The sequence below is a fragment of the Scyliorhinus torazame genome, chromosome 4 (genome assembly GCF_047496885.1).
Source record: "Scyliorhinus torazame isolate Kashiwa2021f chromosome 4, sScyTor2.1, whole genome shotgun sequence".
NCBI classification, from domain to species: Eukaryota; Metazoa; Chordata; class Chondrichthyes; order Carcharhiniformes; family Scyliorhinidae; genus Scyliorhinus; species Scyliorhinus torazame.
In genome coordinates, this window is record NC_092710.1 from 251,168,739 (window position 1) to 251,194,231 (window position 25,493).

At 48.0% G+C, this 25,493-nt stretch overlaps 1 protein-coding gene and 1 pseudogene across 4 annotated transcripts in view; one reads left to right on the top strand and one right to left on the bottom strand.

Moving 5' to 3' along the window:
- The window catches only part of LOC140411219 (uncharacterized), a 41,786-nt pseudogene extending 21,996 nt beyond the window's left edge, over window positions 1-19,790 (bottom strand).
- Window positions 1-25,493, top strand: part of LOC140410879 (NADP-dependent malic enzyme-like) — a 955,016-nt gene that overhangs the window by 404,765 nt on the left and 524,758 nt on the right. The gene's annotated exons all lie outside the window — the stretch shown is intronic.

A 25,493-nucleotide genomic window follows, 5' to 3' on the forward strand; every position in this document is an offset into this window, starting at 1 on the left:
CATTGGCCTGTCACTGAATTGGACTAGCCATATTAATACCGACATAAATATCAAGAATAAACAACCTGCTTGATTGGCACCTCTTCCAAAATATTCAGCCCCTCCAGCACTGACTGGAAGTGACAACAGTGTGCACCATCTACAAGATAATCTGCAGGAACTCAAGACTCCTTACATAGCAGCTTCCAAACCCACGACCACTATCGCCTTGAATGACCAGTGCAGAAGACATATGAGAACACCACACCTGGAAGTTCCCGCCCAGGTCCCTCACCACCCTGACTTGGGAATATAATCGCTGTTCCTTCGCTATTGCTGGGTCAAAATCCTGGAATTCCTTCCCTAACAGCCCTGTGCATCTACCTACAAAGACTGCAGTGGTTCATGAAGGCAGCTCACCACCACCAACTTGAGGGCAATTAAGGCTGGGCAATAAATGCTGGCCCAGCCAGCTACATCCACATCCCATGAATGAATATCAAAAAATGTGAGGAGGAAATGTGGAAAGAGATGGGGTCAATAACCAGAAAATGTTGGCCGCAAATCTGTTTTTTTAATATTAATCTTTATTGTCACAAATATGCTTACATTAACACTGCAATGAAGTTACTGTGTAAAGCGCCTGTTCGGGTACATAGAGGGAGAATTCAGAATGTCCAATTCACCTAACAAGCACATCTTCCGGGATTGTGGGAGGAAATCGGAGCACCCGGAGGAAACCCACACAGACTTCTACAGTAGGAACATGCAGACTTCGCACAGACACTGTCCCAAGCCAGGAATCGAACCTGGGACCCTGGTGCTGTGAAGCAACAGTGCTACCTACTGTACTACCATGTTTGGCACTCTACTGCAAATGCCATTTGAATTAACAGACCATTTGCAATACAAACGATGGTGGAATAAGGTTGACCACGATAGCTTTGCATTTAATGACAAACTGGCCTTTTTGCAACTAGCTTGTCTGAGATTGAATACTCTGCGTCATGCCCCTAAAACATGAGACATTTTGTAAGGGCCACGAAGAATCCAGCACGAGTTTTAAGGATACAAAATAATAACGTTTATTTACTATAACAATATACACAACAGTAGCAGTAACTTCCCTTGCTACCTTCTTCCTGCTGGTTCCTGAACTGGCCAGCTTATTTATACTAGGAGTTTCTGCGCCCCCCTCATTGGGGAAGTTCATACTCCCATAGGATTGTGGGATAGTCATTAGTCCCCAGCCAATCGTAAGTAGGCAGGTTATAACATCCCTCCCCCAAAGTCCAAGGAATCCACCGAAGACCCTGGCGAAGGAAGGCGTCAAACTCGTTTGGCCGCAGGCCGGACGCCATTTGCACGCGGCGCTGGATCAGGCGGCGTATAACGAGACAGAGACCGGCGCTTCCGTGATGAACGGCGCGGTTGTACATCCACGGCCTGTGGACCCGAGGATTCCCCCTCTGATTCATCCTGTGTCTCCATCTCGGAGTCAGAGTCTCAGGTCAGCGTCTCTGTCTCCATTCGGTCCCGTAACGACCTGCGCAGGCTTCGAGTGAGGCACCAGTGGAAGATTTTGAGGACTACCTTCCCTTGTCTCTGGTCTTTGCGACTGTTGAACTGAGCTCCGGGGGGCGGGGAATCTTTTGAGGGGATGATCTTCTGGACCGGACGTGGTCTACATGTTTTCGCTGGAGATGACCCTGGGCTTGCACGTGGTAAGATATAGGGCCCGTTTGGCGAAAGATTACACCAGGAACCCATTGGGCACCACCAGCAAAATTCCGCACGAATACTGGGTCACCGGGCGCAAACTGCCGAATCGGATGATGCCGAGACGATCCCTGTCCCTGCCGTTCTTGTGTGCAGCGTACTTTTGCGCCAATGTCCGGGAAGACCATACTAAGGCGGGTGCAAAGTCTTCGGCCCATTCGGAGTTCTGCGGGAGCTACCCCAGTCACTGCATGGGGGGTGGTCCTGTACGTAAACAAAAAGCGAGCCAGTCTCGTGTCCATTGATCCGGAAGACTGCTTCTTTAGGCCTCTTTTGAATGTTTGCACTGCATGCTCTGCCAACCCATTTGAAGCCGGGTGGTAAGGGGCAGTGCGGATATGGTGGATGCCGTTCATCTTTGTAAACCTAGCAAACTCCTCACTCGTGAATGGAGTGCCATTATCCGTGACCAGCACCTCGGGGAGGCCATGCGTACTAAATGATAAACGCATCTTTTCAATTGTTGCGCAGGGCGTTGTCCCCTGCACCTTATGCACCTCCAGCCATTTGGACTGGGCGTCAATTAGTAGAAGGAACATGGATCCCTGAAAAGGGCCTGCGAAATCTGCATGTAAACGTGCCCAAGGCCACCCTGGCCATTCCCAGTGATGTAGGGGCGCGGCCGGCGGAAGCTTCTGATGCTCCTGGTAAATGGAGCAGTTTTGGGCCACCTTCTCAATGTCGGTGTCGAGGCCTGGCCACCAGACATAACTCCGGGCCAACATTTTCATCTTGGTCACGCCCGGATGCCCATTGTGCAAGTCTGATAATATCAGCTCCTGGCCTTTTTCCGGGACAATCACACGCGCCCCCCACAAGAGGATGCCGTCTTCCATGCTGAACTCTGACAGCTTGGAGGAAAATGCTCGCAACTCGCCTGGGAGCTGTCTATGCTGCCCACCATACAGGACTATGTGCCGAACCTTTGACAAGACTGGCTCCGTCTGGGTCCACTCACGGAACTGTGATGCCGTGACAGGCAAGGTGTCCATAAAATTTAGGGTTGCAACCACCTCACCGGTCGTGGGGGTCGACATGAGGCCGGTCGATAAAGGCAATCGGCTCAGTGCGTCGGCATTTGCTATCTGCGTACCTGGTTTGTGCTCCAGAGAATACTCATATGCAGCAAGCAACAAAGCCCAGCGCTGGATCCGTGCAGAAGCAATGGGCGGTATTGGCTTATCCTCTCTGAAGAGTCCCAGCAGGGGCTTATGATCAGTCACGATAGTGAAATGGCGGCCGTACATATACTGGTGGAAGCGTTTCACCGCGAAAACCACTGCCAGGCCCTCCTTCTCGATCTGCGCGTACTTTTTCTCCGCTGCAGTCAATGTGCGGGAGGCGAAAGCTATTGGTCGCTCGGCCCCATTCTCCATCTTGTGGGACAGGACAGCCCCAATACCATACGGGGATGCATCACATGTGACGAGCAAAGGCTTTCCCGGATCATAGTGGGTTAGTAACCCAGACGACGACAATTGTTGCTTTACCCGCCGGAAAGCGGTTTCTTGCGGCTGACCCCAAACCCAGGTGTGATTTTTCTTTAGCAGCAGGTGCAAGGGGGCCAGCGTAGTTGCAAGATTGGGGAGGAACTTCCCATAATAGTTTGAGACCGAGAAAAGAACGAAGATGCGAAGTGTCAGTCGGGGTGGGGGCATGTTGAATTGCACGCACCTTCTCTGCGACGGGGTGCAGACCCTCGCGGTCCACCCGATAACCTAGGTAGACTACTTCTTTTGCCTGAAATACGCACTGTGTGACGTAAACGGACTCCAGCCTCCGAAAGGCGTCTAAGGACAGCCTCCAGATTTTCCAAATGCTCTTGCTCCGACGTCCCTGTAATCAACACATCATCTAGGTAGACAGCTACACGTGGTAAACCTCTCAAAATGCCCTCCATAACACGTTGAAAAATTGCGCAGGCAGAGGATACTCCAAAGGGCAACCGTGTATATTCATACAGGCCCCGGTGTGTGTTAATTGTTACATATGGTCGGGAGGCAGGGTCCAGCTCCAACTGCAGGTAGGCGTGACTCATATCTAATTTTGTGAATGAGAGTCAACCTGCAAGTTTCGCGTAGAGATCCTCTATGCGAGGCATTGGGTATCATTCGAGTTGGGAAACTGTATTCACTGTAAGTTTATAGTCACCACACAAGCGAACTGTGGCATCTGGCTTCATTACTGGTACAATTGGTGCTGCCCAGTCAGCAAAACGGACGGGCCAGATAACACCCAAACGGGTGAGCTCCCCTTCTACCTTCTCGAGCAAAGCGCAAGGCACTGGGCGCGCCCGGAAATAGCGCGGCGTGGCCCCTGGTTCAACTTGGATACGGGCTACGGCCCCTTTTATTTTCCCCAAACCAGGCTGGAATACCTCTGGGTATCGTCCTAGCACCTCAGTCAACCCTCCAGAAACTGTTTGGAGGATGTGCTGCCATTGCAACCGCAAATGGCGCAACCAGTCCCTACCCAACAGGCTGGGCCCATGGCCACGCACTACGATAAGTGGGAAACGCCCCTCCTGGCGTCCACAGACAACAGGGGTCATTGTAGTTCCTGCAATGTCCAGTGGTTCCCCCGTGTAGGTGGCCAACCTGGCCTGTGAGTCAGCTAATGTAAGGGTCTGTATACCCTGCTTGATGCGGTCGAATGTCCTCTGGGCGATCACGGAGACCGCTGCGCCAGTATCCAACTCCATCTCCAGCGGGTGGCCATTGACCTGTACTGTCACCTTAATGGGGGCCACACGGGGAGCTGCCACACAATGCAGCTGCAGGCAGTCGTCTTCCGTCTCCACGTCCTCGGGAGTGGTCGCCGCAGGTTCATCCACATGGAAGGTACGGCCTCTGGGCTGGTCCCAGTTACGGCCCCTGGGCTGGTCCCAGTTTCGGTCGGAACAACGGCGCCTCTGGCGTCCCCAGGACCGCCGTCCGCGACGGGGTCGGCGCCTACAAGTCTGACACGGACATGGCTCCTCATCCATTGGCTCTGGAGAAGGCTCCCTTCGGGGAGGAATGTCCGATGGCCACTGGTGTCAGTCCGGTCGTTGCCTCGCCCAAGGTACCGCAGGAGTGCGGGGGGACGTTTTTGGGCGGAAAGGGTTGCGCCCCAAGGCATGCACTTCCATTCCCTGTAGCTCCTGTACTCCTCGCTCTGCGCTCTCTCGGGACAAGACTATTTGTATTGCCTGTTGAAAAGTCAATGTTGGCTCCGCTGACAACTTTCTCTGGGTTGCTGCATTGTTAATACCGCAAACCAAACGGTCGCGTAACATTTCTGACAAGGTCTCACCATAGTCACAGTATTCCGCAATCCCGCGTAGCCTGGATAAAAAAAAATCGGCAAGGGATTCTCCAGGGGTCCTCTCAGCGGCATTAAACCGGTAACGCTGGACTATCGTGGACGGGGTTGGGTTAAAGTGTTGCCCCACTATATTCACAAGTTCGTCAAACGTTTTGGCGTCCGGCGCAGCTGGGTACGTAAGGCTCCTAATCACCCCAAACGTATGCGACCCGCAGGCGGTGAGCAATATGACCACCTGGCGCTCGTTTTCAGTGATATTGTTTGCCCGGAAATAGTAACGCATCCGTTGTGTGTACTGGTTCCAGCTTTCCAGCGCAGCATCGAAAACATCCAAACGTCCGTACAGAGGCATGGTATAATAGAAAACAACTTCCAACCTGTATCCAACAAAAATCCAGGGAGGTGGCTTCAGCAGTGTAGACAGCTATTCACTTTTACCTTCGTCGCCAGTTTTGTAAGGGCCACGAAGAATCCAGCACGAGTTTTAAGGATACAAAATAATAACGTTTATTTCCTATAACAATCTATACATAACAGTAGCAGTAACTTCCCTTGCTACCTTCTCCTTCCTGCTGGTTCCTGAACTGGCCAGCTTATTTATACTAGGAGTTTCTCCGCCCCCCTCATTGGGGAAGTTCATACTCCCATAGGATTGTGGGATAGTCATTAGTCCCCAGCCAATCGTAAGTAGGCAGGTTATAACACATCATAAGCTGTTTAAATCAAATTTCAAGAAGGAATTTGAGATAGCTCTTGGGGCTAAAGGGTTATTGGGGGGGGGAAGGTGGGATCTATGATCAGCCATGATCATAATGAATGGTGGAGCAGGTCAAAGGGCTGAATGGCCTCCTCCTGCTTCTATTTTCTTTGTATGGTTCTATGTAAACCTTTTTAAAAAAAAAAAAAAGTGGACATTGCACCTCAGGCTGCTCCAGGTCACATTATTGGCTACATTTTCTGGAAATCTTTTAACAGCAGTTACAGGACAAAAGCCCAACCCTCATCCTTGTGGAATCTCATACTTCGCATTGTGAGGGCATATCAGAATCAACTATACCACTCACGGCAGATGAGCTGTTTCCCCAACCTGATCCTGTAATAAATGCCTTTCATTGCTAGAGGGATGGAGTTCAAGACTAGTGAGGTTATGCTGCAATTGTATAGGGTGTTGGTGAGGCCGCATCTGGAGTATTGTGTTCAGTTTTGGTCTCCTTACCTGAGAAAGGACATATTGGCACTGGAGGGAGTGCAGAGGAGATTCACGAGGTTGATCCCTGAGTTGAGGGGATTTGATTATGACGAGAGGTTGAGTAGACTGGGACTGTACTCATTGGAGTTTAGATGAATGCGGGGGGATCTTATTGAGACGTATAAAATTATGAAGGGAATAGATAGGATAGATGCGGGCAGGTTGTTTCCACTGGTCGGGGAAAGCAGAACAAGGGGGCATAGCCTCAAAATAAGGGGAGGTAGATTTAAGACGGAGTGTAGGAGGAACTTCTTCACCCAAAGGGTTGTGAATCTCTGGAATTCCTTGCCCAGTGAAGCAGTTGAGGCTCCTTCTGTAAACGTTTTTAAGAAAAAGATAGATGCCTTTCTAAAGAATAAAGGGATTCGGGGAGATGATGTACGGGTCAGAGAGTGGAGCTGAGTCCAGAAAGATCAGCCATGATCTCATTGAATGGCGGAGCAGGCTCGAGGGGCCAGATGGCCTACTCCTGTTCCTAGTTCTTATGTTCTTATAAAGGGAGAACAATCAAAACTCATTATAACCTGCAGCGGTGTGAATAGCCACGATCTACCTCCTCGGGTGGACAATGGATTTTGACCAGAGACATCCAACCTGTTTGATAGCCTGCAACTGACTCATTAATGAGCAACATCAGAAGACCCAAGCTTCTGACCTTTGGAAAGCTTTAGTGCTGCACTTCTGAACTCTCAACTTGGTCTGCTGTTTGACCTCCAGCCTGAAAACACCACAGCAGGTCTCCAGGCAGTCCAGTCTGCAACAAATCGAAGCCTCTTTGAAGCCAGTTTATCTAGAAGATTACTGCCATTTTCTGCTGAACAGACCAAGCCTCAGTCTACCAATCTCATCTTGCTGTGTCACCATTAACCTTAAAAGAATTCCCACATTCTCTCCGTGTCTGCATGGGTCTCACCCCCACAACCAAAAAGATGTGCAGCATAGGTGGATTGATTGGCCACTCTAAATTGCCCCTTGGGGGAAAAAAAAGAATCGGTACTCTAAATTTATGAAAAGAACCTTAAAGAATTCTGCAACCATTATTTTGGCTAGCTGAACACCCCTGAACTCTTACGCGAAGTATCTCACTGGACTCTGACTTTTTGTCTTTGACAAGCTCGTGAACTGATATCCATATCTGTGGGGTTTTTTTCATTTTAAGTTATTAATTGTTGTAAAAGTTCCTCTTCCTTATCTTCCTGCGTGCTTGTGTGTGTGTGTGTTCATGAAGTTGCAACCATTTCCTGGGTATGAATGTATGAATAAACTGCTGATTTATTCCTGAAGAGAGCTGGCAGGGAGTCACTTTTAAATTTAACCTCGCAAACAGAGGGTCTAGCAAATATGTCACAGCCTCCTCAAAATATTAAAACTACTTCTGAGCAGTTCAGGTTCCCCTCTCTCCTTGTCTTTCATAATAGCCATAATTTAATATTGTATAATAAATATATCTGGTTTTACCTCTGAAGCAACTGTGAAAACTGAACAAAAACAATCAAATGCAAAATAGATTTGTATGGGTTCGGCAATTGGGAGGATTCTTTTTCTCTACAGATCTATTTAATTATTTAATAAGAGGCTTATAATAATAATTGCTTATTGTCACAAGTAGGCTTCAATGAAGTTACTGTGAAAAGGCCCTTGTCGCCACATTCCGGCGTGTGTTCGGGGAGGCCGGCACGGGAATTGAACCCGCGCTGCTGGCCTGGTTCTGCATTGCAAGTCAGCTGTTTAGCCCACTGTGCTAAACCAACCCCTGACTTATTGTACTTATTGGCCCGAATAGTGCACGTAATGTTGCTAATATTGAAGTCCTGTGACCTTTGGAAGAGTGAAATATTTGCGAATTAGATTCTTCTAAATTTTTCTCCTTTGCCTTGCTACTTGTATCCCTGGTTACTAAAAATAGATGCTTCACAACCCTCTTTTTCAATAATGGCTTTACCTTTCCACTCAAACGTCTCTTTTCACCATACCCGAGGTCTACCTTATTCCTTTTTGCTTACTGTAACCTGTGTTATGCACACAAAGTGCACTCTATGTGTAAGTTGTTGATTTTGATCGATTGAAAGTTATCCATGAATCATAAGGTTGTAGATGAAAGCCACATTTCAGGACTTTAGTACAAATGTATATGGTATTCTATTGCAATACTGTTTGTATCCTTTTAACTGACATACTAAACCAAGGCCACACGTGTACATAAAACATTCCATGACACGAGTCAAAGAAAATTGTGAGTTCTTTCATATGTCCTAACCAATATTTATGTGACATCGCTATTGTGGTTTGAGCACATTTTGCCTTGTTTGAATTATTTGTCTCTGAAGTGCATGTGTGCGTGGTTATGGTCAAGTTTCAGTCATTAATTTTTGAAGCACTTTACAAAGTTGCTTTTCTTACTGCCAAAACATATGCAAAATAGAGGACAAAAAAAATTGTTGTATAATTTGGGTCTGATCTGTTCAGTATTTTGTCAACCTTCAACTACACATACAGCATTCTGCACTGTCATTGCCTAAGGCTTCTCTATAGCTGAATTCTCCCTACTCACTCACACCATCTTCTATTAACCTGAGAAGATTGTATTTTGGATGAAGGTAATTGTTTTCAGGTAAAAGCAGAGTGTGTGTGAGCGGCTTAATGTATATATCAGGTAGATTTGTGGGCTTATCTTGGTTCTATAAAAGTTCAGAAACAGGAGTTGTGTTTCTTGATATTGGATGAAGAGAGAAAATCTTTTATAATCCTGCAAGACCCACAAAAGGAGGGAGAAGTACTTTTTAACAAGGCATTTTCTTTAACCTTCTCAAGACATTTGTGGATGCTGGGTGCGATTTAATGGAAACGTTTCTAAGTGTGGTGGAGAGCGGAAACTGCTGCGAGCTTGCTGGCGCTCGATCCGGTCAGGCCGTCACTGGTCCACGTCACGAAGCCCCATGGGATTCACATAGCAAATGATGGTCCCGCCAACTGATTTTTTGTTTTGGTGGGGGGAGGGATTAATGGAGAGTTTATTAGCGTTTTTCTTTTTATGCAAAGCAAAGATGAAGGTGAATATAGGCAAACTATATGCATTGGTTATTGTTCATTATATACATCAGTTACAATTTCTTGTTTTTCAGCAGGTGCCCAGTTTTAACTAAATCTCCTGCTCCCATCTCACCCCATTCCTCCTGATCCCCCTCAACTTGATGTCTAGCTTGCCTTCTTTGTCCGTCAGGTTTTTCAGCCTGTACCAGTTGGGGTGGCATAGTGCTACATATATTGTTACATGTTGCGTATGGTTGAGTTCTGAGTCTCTTTGTCCTCCACCCTCTCCTCCCGCACCCCCCCACCTTTTTGTTTGTACTTGTGGTTCTTCTGTGGGTCACTCCTCCCTCTGGCTTATTGGCTGATGGCTACAAACGGGTCTTGGAACAGATTGGTGAATGGCTCCTACATTTTGTGGAAGCCCTCTTCCAATCCTCAGATGCTAAGTTTAATTTTCTCCATTTAGAGAAATTCTGATAGGTCGGACAGCCAGAACTCATCTTTGGGCGGTGTTGCTGATTGCCAGCCGAGCAGGATTCTCTGGTGGGCGATTAGTGAGGCAAAGGCAAGAGCATTAGCCACCCTATTTAAAGGGTTCTAGTTGCTCTGGTACACCGAAGACTGCCACACTCTGGCACGGCTCCACCCTCATCCCCACCACCTTGGACATCGCCGTGAAGAAGGCTGTCCAGAACCTGACAAGTCTGAGACATGACCAGAGCATGTGAGCGTGGTTGCCCAGGCCTCCTTGGCAACGTTCACATTTGTCTTCCACCTCCGGGAAGAACCTACTCATTCGGGTTCTGGTTAAGGGTCCTCTATGCACCACTTTCAGCCTCGTGAAAGAGGAGGTGGAGTTGACCCTGTGTAGTGCTTCACTCCAGAGTCTCCATCCTATTTCATGGTCCTCTCATTTTTCCTTTGTCTCGCCCATTGTAGAGCGTGCCCTTCCCAGTAGCCGTCCTATACAGGTCCCCACAGTTTCCCCTCCCTAGGATGTCTGTGTCCTGTAGTTCCTCCAATAGCTATTGTTGCGCTGGCCTTGGGTATTTCTTTGTTCCCTACGCAAGTGCATATATTTAATTTGTTTCCGCTGGTCAGTTGGAAGTTCTTTGTTAGTTCCTCTAGCATTGTCAGCCTCATTCTGGGGTAGGCGGGACCTCTACAAACGGGATGGTCTACACCTGGACCTGAGGGGTACTAATATGCTGGGGGGGAGATTTGCTAATGCTCTTCGGGAGGGTTTTAACTAGTTCAGCAGGGGTCTGGGAACCTGAATTGTAGCTCCAATATGTTGAGAGTAGTGAGGTCAGGAGTAAGGTTTCAAAGTTGCAGGAGTGTACCGGCAGGCAGGAAAGTGGTTTAAAGTGTATCTACTTTAATGCCAGGAGCATCCGAAATAAGGTGGGTGAACTTGCGGCATGAGTTAGTACCTGGGACTTTGATGTTGAGGCCATTTTGGAGACATGGATAGAGCAGGGACAGGAATGGTTGTTACATGTGCCAGGGTTTAGATATTTCAGGAAGCTCAGAGAAGGTGGTAAAAGAGGGGGAGGGGTGGCATTGTTATTCAAGGACAGTATTAAGGTGGTAGAAAGGACGTTCGATGAGGACTCGTCTACTGAGGTGGTATGGGCTGAGGTCAGAAACAGGAAAGGAGAGGTCACCCTGTTAGGGGTTTTCTAGAGGCCTCCTAAAAGTTCCAGAGATGTAGAGGAAAGGATTGCAAAGGTGATTCTGGACAGGAGCGAAAGCAACAGGGTAGTTGTTATGGGGGACTTTAACTTTCCAAATATTGACTGGAAACTCTATAGTTCGAGCACGTTAGATGGGTCCTTTTTTGTCCAATGTGTGCTGAAGGGGGATACCCCTAAAGCTTTCTATAGCTATGTCAGGTGTGATAATGCCAGGGGAGTCCAACAAGCTTCTTAAACGTCCTTTATTTCAGCAACAGCATCACACATGCACAGAGCCTGGTTCCCTTTCACTGGGTCCTCATTACTTTTTAGCTGGCTCTACAGCTGCCTGCCTTTTATGCTAGTACTGGGTTAACTCAGTCCAATTGAACACGGGGAACAATCATCCCCAGGTGGATGAGTCCTGTGCCGGTTATTACATCAGGAATAAAAGAATGACTAGGGTAAGAGTGGGGCCAGTCAAGGACAGCAGTGGGAAGTTGTGCGTGGAGTCCGAGGAGATAGGAAAGGTGCTAAATGAATATTTTTCGTCAGTATTCACACAGGGAAAAAGACAATGTTGTCGCGGAGAATACTGAGATACAGGCTACTAGACTAGAAGGGCCTGAGGTTCTTAAGGAGGAGGTGTTAGCAATTCTGGAAAGTGTGAAAGTAGATAAGTCTCCTGGGCCGGATGGGATTTATCCTAGGATTCTATGGGAAGCTAGGGAGGAGATTGCTGCGCCTTTGGCTTTGATCTTTATGTCAGCATTGTCTACAGGAATAGTGCCAGAAGACTGGAGGATAGCAAATGTTGTCCCCTTGTTCAAGAAGGGGAGTAGAGACAACCCCGGTAACTATAGACAAGTGAGCCTTACTTCTGTAGTGGGCAAAGTCTTGGAAAGGTTGATAAGAGATAGGATGTACAATCATCTGGAAAGGAATAATTTGATTAGAGATAGTCAACACGGTTTTGTGAAGGGTAGGGCGTGCCTCACAAACCTTATTGAGTTCTTTGAGAAGGTGACCAAACAGATGGACAAGGGTAAAGCAGTTGATGTGGTGTATATGGATTTCAGTAAAGTGTTTGATAAGGTTCCCCACGGTAGGCCTTTGCAGAAAATACAGAGGCATGGGATTCAGGGTGATTTAGCAGTTTAGATCAGAAATTGGCTAGTTGGAAGAAGGCAAAGTGTGGTGGTTGATGGGAAATATTCAACTTCGAGTTCAGTTACTAGTGGTGTACCACAAGGATGTGTTTTGGGGCCACTGCTGTTTGTCATTTTTATAAATGACCTGGAGGATGGCGTAGAAGGATGGGTGAGTAAATTTACCGATGACACTAATGTCGGTGGAGTTGTGGACAGTGCGGGAGGATGTAACACGTTAATGAGGGACATAGATAAGCTGCAGAGCTGGGCTGAGAGGTGGCAAATGGAGTTTAATGCAGAAAAATGTGAGTGAATTCATTTTGGAAGGAATAACAGGAAGACCGAGTACTGGGCAAATGGTAAGATTCTTGGTAGTATGGATGAGCAGAGAGATCTTGGTGTCCATGTGCATAGATCCCTGAAAGTTGCCACCCAGGTTGAGAGGGTTGTTAAGAAGGTATACAGTGTGTTAGCTTTTATTGGTAGAGGGATTGAGTTTCGGAGCCATGAGGTCATGTTGCAGCTGTACAAAATTCTGATGCGGCTGCATTTGGAGTATTGCGTGCAATTCTGGTCGCAATTCTTACAGGAAGGATGTGGAAGCATTGGAAAGGGTGCAGAGGAGATTTACCACGATGTTGCCTGGTACGGAGGGAAGATCTTATGAGGAAAAGCTGAGGGACTTGAGGTTATTTTCTTTAGAAAGAAGAAGGTTAAGAGGTGACTTAATTGAGGCATACAAGATGATCAGAGGACAGTGAGAGCCTTTTTCCTCGGATGGTGATGTCGAGCATGAGAGGACATAGCTTTAAATTGAGGGGTGATCGATATAGGACAGATGTCAGAAGTAGGTTCTTTACTCGGAGAGTAGTAAGGGCGTGAAATGCCCTGCCTGTAACAGTAGTGGACTCGCCAACATTAAGGGCATTTAAATGGTCATTGGATAAACATATGGATGATAAGGGAATAGTGTAGATGAGCTTTCGAGTGGTTTCAAAGGTCGGCGCAACATCGAGGGCTGAAGGGCCTGTACTGCGCTGTTATGTTCTATGTTGTCTATGTAGAAGTCCCTAACTGTGAACGTCTCCCCTGTTGTCTCCACCTTTTGAGAGTAGTGTCCATTTTGGCTGGCACGATGCTGTGGTTGTTGCAGATGGGGGGTGGGGGGCCATAATGGACATCTGTTAGACCAAAGTGCTAACATGGTTGGTTCCACGACCGGAGTGTGGCTATCACCACTGGGCTTGTTGATTGCCTGGTTGGTGTGCCCAGAACCTGGAGGGATGTCCCCATGCAGGAACTTTCCTCCATTCTTACTCACTCGGCCTCTGGCTCCTTTATCCATACCTTTACCCTTTGCTCTGTTGCTGCCCAGTGGTAATACTTAAGGTTTGGGAGCGCTAGGACCTCCATGCTGGTTCTCTCCAGGACTTTGGGGGGATCCTAAGACGTGCATATACACACACACACACACACACACACACACACACACACACACACACACACACGCGCATATACACACACATATGCCAACAGACACACACATTCCAACAGACACACACGCGCACCAATTGTTCGGTGAAGACGGCCTTGGGGATATTCATCGATATGGATCTGAATTGGAAGAGGAATCTGGGCAATATGTTCATCTCGATTAACTGCACCCTCCCTGCCAGGGAGAGTGAGAGTGTGTCCCACTCTGCGGTTCCTTTTTAACTTCCTCCACCAGGCTGGTCAGGTTCCACTTGTGGATCTGTGTCCAGTCATGGGCGATTTGGATCCTCAGGTAACGGAATTTGTTTCAGGCCTGTTTAAATGACAGTCCCTCCAGCTCTGCCCCTCCCCTTTGCAGGTTAACCGGGAAGATCTCACTTTTGCTCAGGTTGAGTTTGTAGCCCGAGAAGGTTCCAAACTCTCTTAAGAGCATCATGATTCCCTTCATGCTGACTTGTGGGTCTGCAACGTAGAGGAGCAAGTCATTTGCATAGAGCGAGTCTCTGTGCTCTCTGCCTCCTCTCCGCGTCCCCTTCCAATTCTTTGCTGCACTGAGCGCGATTGCTAGTGGCTCGACCGCTTGGGTCATGGATGGAGAGACCGTTGACCATTTTTATCAGTTGGGGAAGCTGTCCCTTCCCACCAGGTTTCCCAGCAACTAGGCCGCGTAGTCTGTGGGGTCTCTGACTTTGCTCCCTTTTGGCAGGCCCACTATTCTTAAGTTTTGGCGTCGTGATCAGTTCTCGTGGTCCTCTATCTTCTCCTTCAGACTCCCCTGCATCGCGACCAACCTCACGATTTCCATCTTCAGGATGGCAATCTGGTCGCTTTGGTCAATTGTGGCTGTTTGTAGTTCTTGATGGTGTTCCCTTGGGCCTCCAGTCTCCTCTCTGCCTTGCCCAGGGCCTCCTGCATGGTTGCCAAAGCCTCCACGTCTTCAACCTTGACTGCAGCCTGGATATCGCCGTCTCTTCCCTGTGCTCTCTACATCCTCCATCAGCTCTCTGGTTGTCCATCCGCCGGTCCTTCTGGTTCTGGTGTGGCTGGCGTTTCGTTGCCTCATGCATCTGCTGACTCTGCCACCTGTTTCTCCTGGTTTTTCTTGTCTCCTGTCTTCTTACGCCCTTTGGAGTTGCTGTTACTCGGCATCCTCTTTTGTGGTATTAGCTAGAGTGGGGGGATACTTTTTCCCCCTGTTTTTGCGAGCTATTTTGGGTAAATGAGCCCATTTTTGAGTTCTTAGGAGGAGAGCCACACGATGTACGATGACTCAGCACAACCCTGTCAGCGGAAGTCCCCCATCAGCTGATTCTCCGGGATCGTGCCTACCAGCTCCCCGCCAACAATGGGGGCAGCACTTAAATCGATCCAGCAGAGCAGACCCCACACAGCTCCTCAGCCTTGCCACCGAGAAGACAATTCGGGGATGCCGACCTGACCAAATTGTCGGACGCAACCGAATGTAGACAGGATGCCCTGTCCATATCGTCCATATGTCTATCCAATGACCATTTGAATATCCTTAGTGTTGGCGAGTCCACTACTGTTGCAGGCAGGGCATTCCACACCCTTACTACTCTCTGAGTAAAGAACCTCCCTCTGACATCTGTCTTCTATCTATCTCTCCTCAATTTAAAGCTATGTCCCCTCGTGCTAGACATCACCATCTGAAGAAAAAGGCTCTCACTGTCCACCCTATCCAATCCTCTGATCATCTTGTATGCCTCAATTAAGTCACCTCTTAACCTTCTTCTCTCTAACAAAAACAGCCTCAAGTCCCTCAGCCTTTCCTCATAAGATCTTCCCTCCATACCAGGCAACATTCTGGTAAATCTCCTCTGCACCCTTTACAATGTTTCCACATCCTATAATGCGGCGACCAGAATTGCACGCAATACTCCAAGTGCGGCTGCAGCAGAGTTTTGTACAGCTGCAACGTGACCTCATGGCTCCGAAACTCAATCCCTCTACCAATAAAAGCTAACACACCGTACGCCTTCTTAACAACCCTCTATGTACATGGACACCAAGATCTCTCTGCTCATCCACACTGCCAAGAATCTTAGCATTAGCCCAGTACTCTGTCTTCCTGGTATTCCTTCCAAAATGAATCACCTCACACTTTTCTGCATTAAACTCCATTTGCCACCTCTCAGCCCAGCGCTGCAGCTTATCTATGTCCCTCTGTAACTTGTAACATCCTTCCACACTGTCCACAACTCCACCGACTAGTGTCATCTGCAAATTTACTCACCCATCCTTCTACGCCCTCCTCCAGGTCATTTATAAAAATGACAAACAGCAGTGGCCCCAAAATAGATCCTTGTGGTACACCACGAGTAACTGGACTCCAGTCTGAACATTTCCCATCAACCACCACCCTTTGTCTTCTTCCAGCTAGCCAATTTCTGATCCAAACTGCTAAATCTCCCTGATTCCCATGCTTCCGTATTTTCTGCAGTAGCCTACCGTGGGGAACCTTATCAAACGCTTTACTGAAATCCATATACACCACATCAACTGCTTTACCCTCATCCACCTATTTGGTCACCTTCTTAAATTGAGAACTATTGTGCAGGAGTTGTTATTTATCCTTGTTGATTGTGGTCTAATGGTCAGGAAGCTGAGGATCCAGTTGCAGAGGGAGAAGTCATGTCTTACGTTTTGGTGTTTTGATATGAGTTTGGCTTGGATAATGGCGCTGAAAGCAGAGCTGTAGTCTGATATAGGAGTCGTTGTTGTCTAGATGCTCCATGGATGAGTGTGGGGCCAGAGGGATGGCATCTGTTGTGGACCGGTTGTGGCAGCATGCAAATTGCAGTGGATGAAATGAAAATCGCTTATTGTCACAAGTAGGCTTCAATGAAGTTACTGTGAAAAGCCCCTAGTCGCCACATTCCGGCGCCTGTTCGGGGAGGCTGGTACGGGAATTGAACCATGCTGCTGGCCTGCCTTTGTCTGCTTTCAAAGCCAGCGATTTAGCCCTGTGCTAAAGCATTCTGGAAGTATGGAATTGGTGCCATCATGACCAACCTCTCGAAGCACTTGATAATGATAGATGCCAAGGCCATTGGACGGTAGTCATTGAGGCACGTTGCCTGGTGAACAAAGGGGGAGACTGGACTAACCGCAAGTAGTTCTGCATTATTATAGTCACAAAGAATCAAAGTATTATGCATGCCTGGTTGTGATATTGTAATCACATGTAACTGCTTAGAATGCAATGAAGTAATTTAGTTGTGTATGTAAACAAACACAGTTGGGTAAGGATCAGACATTAGGCGTAGAGATCAGAGATTAAGAATGCGTAATTTAGTGACTGGTAAATGCAAATTAACTATCAGTATAAGAATTATGTTTTGTAGTTAATCAAGAAGCTTGTGCTCCATTTTGTAAGGATATGGCTTGCCAGCATATACTTGAATGAAACCAGTGAACTTTCAGTATACTTGAAAGAAACTTTACCGTCTGGTCTCTGGAGTTGGAGGATACTGATTCCCTTCCTTTCAAAGATCAATGCAGAAAAGCTTTTGATGCTGAAAAACATACATTCGGCTTGATTATGTTAGGTTGCCCGATGTTACGACATCGGAATTAACTACCGATGTTGGTAATGTTAGATGATGCACAGAAGGAGTGTAAGTGAATTCTTGGACAGATACATAAAGCAATTAAATCTCTTCTTGGCCCTTTCCTCCTCCAACATCTCATCTACTTCTCAAGTATAAGTTTCTCATTCAAGTTCAAAGTGCTGCGGATGCCAGAAATCTGAAACAAAAACAAAATGCTGAAAATACACAACAGGACTAGCAGGGTTTGAATGGAGAAACATACTTGGCTCTGGCAAGGTGTCACTGACCTGAAACATGGCCTCTGCTTCTCTCTGCACTTTGTATTTCCGCACAGATTCTGCGAGACCTGGAGACTAGAGCGTTTCAAGCATTTTAAGTTTTAATATATGTCTTTCATCCCTGATATTGTCTGAGATACATGATCTGTGCCCTCCACAGTTTTATTGTCTTTCCTAAAGTGACATTTATAAATGTCAAAAGCTATACCCTTACCTAATAATGGGGTGATTGTTATTTTTATCATAGTGATGGTTGGTACTGGTTGATGCTATTGGACTCCGATTCTCCGAGCCCCGGGCCGGAGAATTGCCGCAACCGTGCGCTGGTGCGCGATTCTCCGAGGTGCGGCTGAATCGGCGCACGCTGAATAAGTCCCCCGTGCATGCGCAGGTTAGCGCGGCCCAACTGTGCATGCGCAGGTTGGCGTGGCCCAACTGCGCATGCGCGGGTTGGCGCGGCGCCCATTTGGCGCTGGGAAGTGAGGCTGTACGGCGTTCACGACGGCGCGAACACTTAGTCTCCATTTTGGAGAATCGCCCCCCATACACCTGCTCTGATTGAACTATGTTCAATGGAGGGGCACGATAGCACAGTGGTTAGCACTGTTGCTTCACATCAGGGTCCCAGGTTCGATTCCTGACTCGAGTCACTGTGCGGAGTCTGCACGTTCTCCCCGTATCTGCGTGGGTTTCCTCTCGATGCTCCGGTTTCCTCCCACAGTCCATAGATGCGTAGGTTAGGTGGATTGGTGACGCTAAATTGCCTCGTAGTGTCCAAAAGTTAGGTGGGATTGCTGGGTTACGGGGATAGGGTGGAGTTGTGGGTTTAGGTAGGGTGCTCTTTTCGGGGCTGGTGTAGACTCGATGGGCCAAATGGCCTCCTGCACTGTAAATTTTGTGATTCTATGTTGAGATTCCATACCCTCGCTATAATATCGTTGTATTTTCATACCTCATATTTCAGTGCTTGCATGAATGAATCTTTTCTTTTTAGCAACTACAAATCATCCAGGCATGGAAATTTTACTATTGAGTGTAATGGTGGGATTTGGGAATTTGTATAAATCAATTGAGTTTTGCTCAATTTTTATTATATCATTGAAATTCCTCGAGTATGTAAAAAGATATCAGTCATACTGAATAAGCTACTGTACATCAAGAATTATGAAAATTACAGTCTACAGTGATGTACAATATTGTGCAATTAAGAGTGACATTTTTGGACAGCATTTTATTTCTCAATTTGTGCTTTGAAGGATCTGATATTAATCTTGTGATCTGATATAGAGCCTGAAACAGAATTATAAACCAGATTTGTGCTAAAAGTTGAGTTGGCACACTCTAGTAAAAGTACTTTTCCAGTTAATCATGATATGTTCTAAAGGATCGGATTAATTTCATTTTTCATGCTGCGAGCGCTGCTGGAAATACTAGTATTATTATCTCTCCCTTTTACGTGTTGTCACTTGTTTTCTTGCAGATAGCGTGTCATTTTTATTTATTTAATTGTGCCTTACTGATTTCCATTGGGTTGGTTGAATAAATAGATGATTAATTCAATGAGTACAGATTAGGAATGAACCTTGGAACTAATGGTGGAGTGTTCTAGGTGTGACGATAAAGATTATTTATTTTATTATGTGTATAATCCCTTATCTTTGTCATGCTTCACCAGGGTAAACGTGTGAGTCCTACCCCAACCTAATATCCTTGTATGTGAACAGTCAGCAAGGGTGGCTGAATTGTGATCAATAGCTGACAATTTGCCACAGCTGGCAGTCTGTAAAACTTGCTAGCTGAAGTGACCTGGGGCCGGGATCGAGCTCAGGTCCTCGACGCTGTGAGGTTGCAGTGTTAACCATTGCCCCACAGTGCTGTAGGGTTTATAATATTCACTGGAATAGGCCAGCAGAAATTTGGTCAAGGAAAGGTTGCTCCGATATTTGACATTGACTCAATATTGCATTTAATGTCAGCCTAGCCGAGGCGGTCAAGGAAAATGTGATCTAATTTTTCCTGAGTCACCTGCATACCTGACTCTTCGAATATTCTCCTGGCCAAACGTCTATCCTATAATCTCATGCTCATGAAAAATTCTGCTCCTGGTCACCTATTCTGGACCAAGTTCCACTTGCCCATTATTTCTATGGTTGCTCACCTATGCTTAGTTTCTGATCCCTCAACATTTCCAATTTAAAATTATCATTGTATTGCAATCCCTTCATGGCTTTGCACCAAATCTTCATTTGCCTCTCCATATCTGTAACCATATTCATCCCTAAATCCTTTCAGAAATGTGGGCAGAATTTGCTGCTTTCACTGGCAGTGGGAATAATGGTAGTCTATGTTGTGATGGAAAAAGTCAATTTCCTGCTGGTGGGAATTGTTGTTTTTAAAATTCTATCCTTCCGACTTGCGGGTTCACCGCAGGTCGTGTTTTCCACTGCTTTATGTCAGGAACTGCATTTGCGTTATTTGCATTTCATGAATGTTCATAAAAACGCCAACTTTCAGGGATTACATTTCCCCTCCGAAGTGCCCTGCCAGCGGATAATTAGAACGTTCTGTAAGGTGAAGAGGTTGGTGAACATGGACCACAGCAATGGTGAGGATTAGCACGATCTTGGGTATATTGCTGGGAGTGCTCTTACTTATAGATAATTGAGAAGCAATGCTGGAGGATGCCCTGTTATGTCCTGAGATGTGGTTGCTCACATCCGCGAGCTTCACCAATGAGCTTTGGCTGCATGGGACTCTGGAGGAGTAGTGTGGAGCCCCTGGCTTGCAATGCCTGATTGTGTGCTCGGGTGTGCCTTTTAAATATCGTGCCCAGAACTTCGATCCCATGAAGGACAGGGTGGATGAGCTGCTCGCTGATGCATAAATAATTAGCTGATAATGAAAGGTTGCACGTATTTGCCTGCCCAACGGGAATCACAATAATTTTCTGGCTTGCCACTCTCCAGAATGAAAAATGTCACCCTTTGCATTCCTCTAAATTACCTCTTTTTATTTAGAAAATATTTTACTGAGGCATTTATAGTTTTAACATTTTTAACATTCTAAACAAAGAGATCCAACACAAGCAAAAATCCCACAATAGCACGGTAGCCTTGTGGATAGCACAATTGCTTCACAGCTCCAGGGTCCCAGGTTCGATTCCGGCTTGGGTCACTGTCTGTGCGGAGTCTGCACATCCTCCCAGTGTGTGCGTGGGTTTCCTCCGGGTGCTCCGGTTTCCTCCCACAGTCCAAAGATGTGCGGGTTAGGTGGATTGGCCATGAGAAATTGCCCTTAGTGTCCAAAATTGCCCTTAGTGTTGGGTGGGGTTACTGGGTTATGGGGATAGGGTGGCGGTGTTGACCTTGGGTAGGGTGCTCTTTCCAAGAGCTGGTGCAGACTCGATGGGCCGAGTGGCCTCCTTCTGCACTGTAAATTCTATGATTTCTATGAGCACACCCAACTCTCCCCATCCCTAAACCCGAACTACCCATACATTAGATTCCCTGCCCTTGTACGTCACTGCCATGCCTCCACTTCCCCCCCCCCCCCCGCCCCCCCTGCTGACGTTCAATTTCCCTTGAAGAAGTCGATGAACGGCTGCCACCTCTGAGCGTTCCCCTGTATTGAACCTCAAAAGGGGAAATCTAGCCTAAGAAACTCTGCCCCATATATTGCCATCTCTGGACCCGGAGTCACCCTTCCTTCCAGGACCTCTGACATGACATCTGAAAATCCCTGCCAAAATCCCCTCTGCCTTGGACACGCACAAAACATATGTACATGGTTCGTAGAACTTCCCCACAGCGCCCACACCTGTCCTCCACCTCCTCTCAAAATCTGCTCATCCGGGTCACAGTTTTGTGAGCCCTGTGGATTACCTTAAACTGGACCAGGCTAAGTCTGGCACAAAATGTGGATGCATTGACTCTCTTTCGGGCCTTCTCCCACAACCCGACTTCCAACTCCCCTCCCAGCTCTTCCTCCCACTTCCTCTTCACCTCCCCGATTGGGACCACTTCCCACTCCATCAGTTCCTTATATATTTCCAAGACCCTCCCCTCCCCAACTCCTGTTTTAGACATCACCTTATCCTGTAGTCCCCTTAGTGGGAGGCGAGGGAAGCTCGGGACCTGCCTCCGAACAAAATCCGGTACCTGCAGGTATCAGAACCCGTTCCCACCCGGCAACTCAAGCTCCTCCTCTAGCTCCTCCAAGCTCGGGAAACTCACCTCAATGAAGAGATCCCCAAATCTCTCAATCCCTGACTGCAGCCACCTCCTAAAACCCCCGTCCAGCTCCCCCCGGAGCGAACCGGTGATTGTCACAGATCGGTGACCACTCTGATGCCCCCTCCAGTCTTATATGCTGCCTCCATTGCCCCCACATTCTCAGGGTTGCCACTACCACTGGGCTTGTGGAGTACCGCGACATATGGCAGAGGTGCCGATAACACAGCCTTCAGATTCGTGCCCTTGCAAGATGCCGCCTCCATTAGCTCCCACATCGACCCCTCCCCCACTGCCCATTTCCTAACCATCGATATATTAGCCACCCAGTAGTAATTACAAAAGTTCGGAAGGGCCTACCCGGCCCCCGTTCAACAAGGACCTTCTTCACCATCGGGGCTCTCCCGGCTCATATAAAACCCGAGATGCCGCATTCATCTTGCTAAACAAATTTGGGATGAATATTGGAAGGCACTGAAACACGAGCAGCAATCTGAGGAGGACTGCCATTTTCACAGTCTGTGGGCAGCACGGTGGCGCAGTTTTTAGCCCTGCTGCCTTACGGCGCCGAGGTCCTAGGTTCGATCCCGGCTCTGGGTCAGTGTCCGTGTGGAGTTTGCACAGTCTCCCTGTGTTTGCGTGGGTTTCGCCCCACAATCCAAAAGATGTGCAGGCTAAGTCGATTGGCCATACTAAATTACCCCTTAATTGGAAGAAATGAATTGGGTACTCTAAATTTAAAAAATTTTAAAAAACAATTTCACAGCCTGTACCCACCCCGACAGTGACAGCGGGAGGATGTCTAACCTACAGAAGTCCCCTTTCATTCACTCAATAAACCTGCCCAAATTTAGTTTATGTCGCTGACCCCAGTCCCTTGCCACTTGAATCCCCAGGTACCTAAAACTCCCTCTCACCACTTTAAATGGCATCTCCCTCAGTCTCCTCTCCTGCCCTCTTGCCCGGATCGCAAAAACTTCACTCTTGCCCATATTCAGTTTGTAACCTGAGAACCAGCCAAATTCCTGCAATTCCACCCAATGGGTCTGTTGTATAAAGGAGCAAATCGTCCGTAAAGATGTGTTCTACCCCACCTCTCACTATCCCCCGTCAAACGTTCGATGCTATCAGCGCCATTGCCAAAGGCTCTATGGCCAGAGAAAATAGTAGTGGGGAGAGTGGGCACCTCTATCTCGTCCCCTTACACAGACTAAAATACTCTGATTGAACCCGGTTTGTCCTTACATTCGCACCGGTGCCTGACATAGCAACCGGACCAACTCCACAAATGCCTGCCCAAACCCAAACTTTCTCAGAACATCCCACAACTACCTCCACTCCAGCCGATCAAAGTCCTTTTCTGCATCCATGGCCACCACCCCCTCAACCTCGCGCCCTTCTGCAGGCATCATTATCACATTTAGGAGCCGCCTAATGTTGGACGTCAGGTGTCGCCCCTTAACAAATCCCGTCTGGTCCATCCCGATTACCCCCGGGACACACTCCTCTATGCTTGTGGCCAAGATCTGTGCCAGCAATTTCGCATGTACATTTAACTGGGAGACTGGCCGATACGAGCCACAGCTCTCCAGATCCTTATCCCGCGTCAAAATAAGGGAAATCAATGCCTGCGATAAGGTTGGGGGGAGCACTCCCATCTCCTTTGACTCGTTTAGAGCCTTTACCAAGAGCCGCCCCAACAGCCCGGAAAGCTTTTTATAAAACTCCACCAGGTATCCGTCTGAGCCTGAGGCTTTACCCGATTGCATCGCCCTCAATCCGTCCATAACCTCCCCAAGCCCAATTGGGGCTGGCAAACCCTCCAGCACCTCCTCATCTATCCTCGGGAACTCCAGCCCTCCCAGAAATTGCTTCATACCCTCCTCCCTGGTTGGGTGTTCCGATTTATACAATTTACTATAAAACTCCCGAAACACATCATTTATCCCCGCCGGATCCAAAACCACCTTCCCCTCCCTATATCTCTCAATTTCCCAATCTCTCTCGCTGCCTCCTGTTTCCTCCGCTGGTGTGCCAGCATCCTGCTGTTTTTTTTTCCCATATTCATACTCCGCCCCCTTTACCCTCCTCAGCTGTCCCCCCCACCTTACCTGTGGACAGGAGCCCAAATTCTAGCTGCAGCCTCTTGACGTTCCTTCAAAAGCCCGTCATCCGGAGACTCCGCGTACCTCCTGTCCACCTGTAAAATTTCGCCTACCAGCCATTCTGACTCTGCCCACTCAGCCTTCACCTTATGGGCATTGAGATGAATTCCCCCTAATAACTGCCTTCAGTGCCTCCCAAACCACCCGCGCCGAAACCTCACCCGTGTCATTGATCCCTATATAACCCCGAATGACCTCCCTCACCCGCTCGCATACCTCCTCCTTCGCTAGCAGCCCCACATCCAACCTCCATTGCGGGCGCCGGGCCATTCCCTTGCTGACTTGCAAGTCCACCCAATGCGGGGCATGGTGTGACACCACTATTGCTGAATATTCAGCATCTACCACCTCAGCCAGCAGCGTTTTGTCTATCACAAAGAAATCCATCCGGGAATACATCTTTTGCACATGAGTAGAATGAAAACTCCTTACTCCTCGGCCTCCCAAATCTCCTCTGAGCGACCTCCCCCATGCGCTCCATGAACCCCCGAAGCTCCTTTGCCATAGCTTATACCATCCCAGTCCTAGAACTCGACCAGTCCAACCTTAGACCCAGGACGGTATTAAAATCTCCCTCCATAATCAGTCGATGTGAATCTAGGTCTGGGATCTTCCCCAGTACCCGTTTAACAAACTCAACGTCATCCCAATTCGGGACATTTTTATTTACAGCCATTCCCTCCAGCTTCCCACTACCATAACATATCTACCCCACGGGTCCGCTTCTATATTCCCCATCTCAAATGCCACCTGCTTATTAACCATGTTCGCCACCGCCCCCCCCCCTCATTTTAAAGTCTAACCCCAAATAAAACACCTGCCCAACCCATCTCTTCCTTAACCTAACCTGGTTCTCCACCTTCAGATGTGTCTCATGCAACATGACCACGTCCGCCTTCAGTTACCTCAAGTGCGTGAACATGAAGGCCCTTTTGACTGGCCCTTCAGTCCCCGAAAGTTCCACGTGACCAGCCCAATCGGGGGGCACCCCCCCCCTCCCCGCCGATCAACCATAACCTCCCTTCGGCCAACCTTTGGCCCATGTCCCCCCGGACTGCCCTCGGGCAACTACTGCCATCAACCCTCCTCCTCCACTTTGAAAACCCCCTCCCTGTCCGCAGTATAATCGCACCCCCACCCCACTCCCCCTCCCCCACTCCCCCTCCCCCTCCCATCACCCTCACCCCCCCCCCCCCCAACATCGATCTTCAGCTCACCTCCCACTTTGCTTCCGTGAATTAGCCCGCCCAGCTAGCCTGGCAGCCCCCGCCTAGCATCCTACCCCATACTGATGGCGCTTAGCATCCTACCCCCTACTGATTGCCCTCATGCCCGCTCTTAATGCAAACATTCAAAACAAAGGCAAGAAGTAAAAATAAACAAACAATCCCTCCCAAGGTCCGAACACGGGCCCATCCCTCATCCCTTAACAAAGCACAGAATACCGGCCAAACAGAACCGAAAAACGGAGAAAAAACAAAAAGAAAATCCAAGCAACATAAATCCAAAGTTTTTCACAATATAGTTCACATCTCCTCAATCAAAGTTCAAGATCATCCTTCTCTTGCTAGTCCATTCTCCTTCA